Genomic DNA, 5,907 nt, shown 5'->3' with positions numbered 1-5,907 from the left:
ACACGGTGCAGCCCCGGCCCCGAGCCACCCGTCGCCATGCCGGCAGCGTCTTGATGACTTCTGCCCACATGGGATCGGGGCGCAGGCACCTACACCCACCTCTCGGGGGTAAATCAGAGCAGCTCCGCGTGCTTTGGGGAGCAGAGATGGCATTTTTTGGCAGGCTGGCCATTCAGCAGTTAGGCTGTAGGATGCTGCTTACTTTAAGAGCACTGAATAAGAGACAGAAGTAAAAAAAAAATATATATTTTATATACATACACACACGCACACACGCAGAGTAAAAGAAAAAACAAAACGGGAAAAAAACAACTACCCTGTGGTTTTCATTCAACAAAACCTCAGCCAACACTAGGCAGGGGAAAGCCAGCGTTTAAATGCAAGCACGGATGTAAACACCGGCCCGTTTGCTGTAATTCTGTTTTCCCATCAAGTCTCCTGCAAGAAGAAGCTGCTTCGCTGACACACACTGCTCTGTGTCAGCTGTATTACACCCGACCTACAGCTGGTAAAACAGCACTGTTGCCTTCCTTGACTGCAGCCTGGCCCAAGAAACCGTGACTCAAACCAAACAGAGCAAAACCCCGAATCAACAAGAGCAGCTCTCCTCTTTATTAGAGGAGGACAGTGTCATCACAAAAGCATCATTCTCTTACAAGGGAGGAAAAATGTCAAGCCGCCTTATCTGCTCTCCTGGAAGCAAAGGCAACCTTTCTGCCCCTGGGAAATAAAAGGAACAGCTTTGGATAGAAATTAAAACTCTTATTGCGTTGCCATTTGGAGGATCAATATGGAAAGGGCAAAGGCTTTTGAATGCTGTTGGGGCGAAATCGGTGTTTGTCAAGAGTTCTTTTTAAAGAGGTTTTTGTCCCTTCGTGTCTGTCAGCAATTTCCTGATCAGTGTGTCTGGATGCAGCTGCTGGGAGGGGGCTAGAAATGGTGGGACATTTCCTCACCAGGCCTGAGAGCTGCCTGAAGTGAACACGGGGCAGAAGAAACCCAGCAAGAGTGGCCAAAGGAAAAATAAATATGGGGAAGAGGAGAAAAACTTGCAAAGTTTTGCTTTTCTCACTGAAAAGGTTCCCTTTGAAAACTCTTCCTCTGCGAAAGCCCTGGATTAGAAAAAAAAAAAAAACCAACAAAGAAATAACCCACAAAACAAAAAAAAAGCAAGAACTCATCCTGTCCCACACAGGTGTTTTCCATTAATCCCAAGCAGCACCTCGTGCAGCACAACCTGCTTTTGCCTCTTTGTTGTCCAAGCTCTTCCCAAAGCTGGGGGGCACTTGGTGGGACCCACCCCCCCCCCCCCACGGCTCCCTCCAGCAACACATCACTGTGAGCAGGCTGGAAAAGCTTCCCGTCACCTCGTCCCACGTCCTCCACTTCCCCGGGTCTTGATGTTGGGCTGAGACCCACCGGCGCGGGGGGCAGAGGAGCCGTCCCGGAGCAGACCTTTGGTTGGCTGCTTTATCCACGGCAGGACCGAGAGGGTGGGTGAGGACAAGGGGACAATCCAGCAGTCTCTCAGGAGTTAACGCAACGTCCAACCAGGCGGAGCAGCTTCTCCACAGCCTCAACAGGGTCGGGAGGAGGGAAGGCAATGGATGGAGACTAGTGAGGTGAACCACGATCATCCACCAGACACCGATCCCCGAGGAATCTGGGACAACGGGAAAGCAAAGGTGAGAGAGAGAAGCCAACAGCTCGTTATCACACACAGAAACGCGGGGAAAGCCTGCAACAGCTTCCTTATCTCAAACGAAGAACGCTCCAGTCTACAAATGCTCCTACAGCCTCCAGGGTACTTGTGTTTATGAGACTAAGTTACTTCTCCGTGCCTAGGCAGTAAAACTCTTCTTTCCCTTGCTTTACCCTCTTCTATCCCTGCACAAAACATCCTGTCTGGAATCACACAGTGAACAACGTGTCTTAAGAGACTCATTTTTTCCCTTCACTGGACAAGTCTTCTCACCACAGGGCCCTTTGCATTCGCTTTGTCCCCAACCGGCACCGGAGCCCCAGAGCTGGGGACGCTGCTTTGGGTCTTGCCCTGGGCGGAGATGATCTCCTGGGCACCCTCTGGATGCTCCACTGAACCCCCGCTTCGACTCGGCATGTACGAAATGACCCAGAGGAGCGCGGTGGCAGCGTCCCGCTCTCGCGCTCCCTCTCTGCCCACTCACCGCCGGGGGGCCGGGGGCTATACAGCCGTGCACACCGTGCTGACTGTGAACTCCGTCTCGTTGGCCATGATGTCTGTGGGCTGCAGGTTTCGGTCGTACATCGGGTTTTCAAATGTTGCTCGGACGTTGGTGTTTTCATGGCCCGCGTAGCCATTGAATGGGACTTTTGGTCTTCTCCTGTGGAAAGAAAACCCAGGGGGCTCACGGCTACTTGTGCTGGAGCCAGGTGAAAAGCCCTGGCAAGAAATCAGCGGGACCGGCTGAAAAAGCTGCTTCTGATGAGGGTAAATATCTGGGGATAAGACAGAAAGGATCTTCAAAAAAGTCTGACTATAGATTTACAGCACAGGCAGCTCCCCGGGCTTTGCTGCAGCCTGAAGCGAGCTCCCTCTGCAGAACTGCCGCTCCGCACAAAGCTTCGTGGTGCAGCAACATTTCCACAGCAATGCACTGATCAGGAGAAATCACTAATTTACCACATATGCAAAGCCAGCTTGTGTGCTGAAAGTATGAAATTTACTTTGCCTTATCCTACTTAATGTTGCCACAAATCTTATTAATGGTCATAAAAGCCCTCGACGCCCTGTTCTCCAACCCCCTCGCCCCTCCACACACGCTCGCTCCATTATTTTTTCACCTCCAGAATTAAATGAGAAACCAGGTCTAGGGGGGAATGCTTTTAAGCCGAGCTCACAAATACTTTTGTCAGCCCCCTGATTTTCACCTACTGGCGTCGCTTCTGAAACCCACCTGTGTTTGTAGAGATAAAGCACAAACCCTGCAATAATCAGGGCTATGAAAGGCACAAGAATCCTGCCACAGAACTGCTGTTGGATGCAAAGTGGTGTCCTATTGATTCTGGATCATTTTCCATCATGCTGATGTCTGAAATGCAGCAGAAATAAACACATTTCAAACGACCGCTGTGGGAAATGGGGTTTGCTTGAGTTACAGGTTACATCATCAACAACAGAATAAGGTGGTTACCAAGTGTTGCTGCAAAAGGTAATCAAAAGCTTTTCTGCCGCGTGAGCGATGGTCTGGAGATCTAGCCTAGCTTAGATATCATCATTTATTTATAACTGCAATTAAGGAGAGATGTAAATAGATTTATCTTACCAAAATGCTCAAACTTGGATGCCTAAAGTTAGGCTTTGAGGGAGATTTTTCACAGGCTGCAAGAATGAGCATCCAATTCTCCATAAAGGTGACAAGATGCCAGGGACAGATTCAAAAAATCCTACGAGGCTGAAGAGCTCAAGCCATGTTTTAAGAGATATTTAGGAGCTTAGACCATCTTCAGACGCCACCATCTCCCACCCCGCTGGGGTACAGAGATTTGAGGGCTCTTCCCTATGCCAGTGGCTGGTTTGGGTTTTGCCAGGACAGGAGAAACATTCCCTGTTCGAAAACCTCCGCTACCACCAAACCCCAGCTTCAGCGATCAAGGGGGGAAGTAGTAATCAGAGCAAGTTTACCAAGTCTCTGAAGGCCAAACTGCCCGAAGCCTTTGCCGCGCACAAAGCCCTGGTACACAAAGGTGCCTGTCGAAGACTCCGACGAGACCTGCGACAACAGGAGAGCAGAGATCAACGGGCTGGTCCAGCGCTTCCCTGGGATTTCAGCACCCACGGCCTCCTCCGTCTTCCTCAGGCACAGCAACATTTGATCCAATTCCCCAGAAAACCGCGGCATTTTGCAGGAAGGCTGGATGCCCAACAACTTGTTAAGATTCAAAGGGAGGAAAAAAAAACCCTAATCTTGTTTGCAATAAACTACAGAACCCGTTGCTGATTCAACAGGGGCAGTGAAGGCTCTGGGCTACGAGTGGCCGTGGGTCAGTCAGACACACGGTTCTCCCAAGCTCCAGTGGATCTCTTGAGGGCACGGGAAGTTCCCAGACACAGAAATTGGGGTGAAATCTTCCCCGTAAGGGCAGATCAGCTCTTCTAGCTTGATGTTTAACAGACATAAAATGCTAAAAGGGAATTAATCGTGTTGCTTTCCCCTTTAGTGTGATCTGGAAGACTTACAGACTGAAAACCAGTGGGCAACGACAACCCCGTACGGCTGCAAGGGAGCGTGGAAGAGCCGACTGTCACGTCCCGTTATCTCACGTGCTGGTAGGGTGCCCTGTGTCCCCTTCAAGCAAGCAGGGCACTGGAGGATGGCAGCCTCATCTGGCCACCAGCTAAGGGAGTTATTCCCTCGGCTTCAGCGGGAGAAAAGCTGGTTTAGTGACAGCAACGGTTGGACTTTGAGGAGCTCACACACTTACGTGTCCGTCTAGAGCCCATTTATCGTTTTTGAACTTGTTGACAAAGATCTCCACTGGCCCCGTTATTTGGTAAACCTGGAGAAGCAGGTGCACATCTTCTCTCTTGTAAATGCCTGAAAAATAAGTGCCTTTTAACCTCTAGCTTCCAGTGACACTGAGTCTGAAGTACTCAACTTTCTACCTGAGAGAGCAGAGAAATCACCTCCTCGTCCCAGAGTGGACAACTCCTCCCACCAGGCCCATCAGTGGGATGCACTGGGAAAGACACCCCGAACACACAATCCCGCATCTACCCCCTGGATATTAAAGATACTTTGCACGTGCGAAGAGACTCAGCTGTTAAGCTTTAGGTGAAGTTGGTGGATCAGTAACAACCTGGTGCTCCACAGAGGGTGGAGACAAGGGGCACTCTATAATTTAATCTTGTTTATTTTAAACTACAGGAGCACTCCTCCAGCCCATGGGGAATGGATGATGAGCTGGGCCGAGCTCCCCTTCAGGTAGAGTCAAAGCAAACTCGGGGACATGATTTCGTTTGTCTTGGTCCAACCAAATACTGGAGACTTCAAACCTGGATGGTTTGGAAAAGCTCTACCAGAGCATCAGCAGCGCTCACGCAGCAGAGCACGGTGCGACATCGCTTCGATGCGTGTCGGTCCCTACAAACGGCCACGTCGGCTCCTTACCAGACACCTGGAGTTCCACGCCACTGTGGTCTATCAAAGTGGCGTTGACTTTACTGGTGACAGGGTCGAAGCTCGTGACAGACAGCATCGCAGGCTGCTTTTTCCCCATGTATTCGTAGGAGCCCTTCCAAAGGGAATTCCTTGCAAACACATCAGCAGGCACTAGAAACCACAGCAATTGGGGATGGATACAAAACAAGAGCTTAGTTACTTATTTCCATTTTTTTTTTTGGAAATCAAAAGAGAGCACATTTCCTTCTTTCTCTGAATTCACAAATATATATTCAAACATCTCCCACCCACTCCCTGTTATCATCACTGACTGCAAAGCCAAAGAGAGGAGAGCAAACAGGCTGATGACTTTAATTTTGTTGTTTTGACAAAAAATGCCAGTAAAGGTTTAAAAACAAACCGACCCCCAAAATAAATTCTTAACAAAAACTAGTAAAAATCTGTTGTGTTTTTTTGTTGGTTTTTTTTTTTAGAAAAAGGTCTAATGTACAACATCCTAGAGGGCTCGAATCTCTGGAGCGCCCTGGGGAGGGCACTGGATGTTGGTGCCCGACCCCGAAGCGTGAACAGGACAGGGCACACGGGCTGCTTTCAAGATGTGCAAGAACAGCCGGGTTTCTGGCTGCCCTGGGGAAGGGATGGGAAAGGACGGACCTGGCAAGGTTCAGGTCTAGAACCGCCGCACCCCACTGAAGCGCGAGCTCTGCGGCCGTACCTGAGAGCTTGGCGAGCCGCGGGGCCCCCG

General features: G+C 50.0%; 1 pseudogene; it reads right to left on the bottom strand.

The window, feature by feature from the left end:
• Window positions 1-2,203: 2,203 nt before the first annotated feature.
• Window positions 2,204-5,907, bottom strand: part of LOC104276269 — a 62,159-nt pseudogene continuing 58,455 nt past the window's right edge.

This window comes from Apaloderma vittatum, unplaced genomic scaffold (assembly GCF_000703405.1).
Source record: "Apaloderma vittatum isolate BGI_N311 unplaced genomic scaffold, ASM70340v1 scaffold7017, whole genome shotgun sequence".
NCBI classification, from domain to species: Eukaryota; Metazoa; Chordata; class Aves; order Trogoniformes; family Trogonidae; genus Apaloderma; species Apaloderma vittatum.
This window is presented reverse-complemented; position numbering and strand designations above follow the sequence as displayed.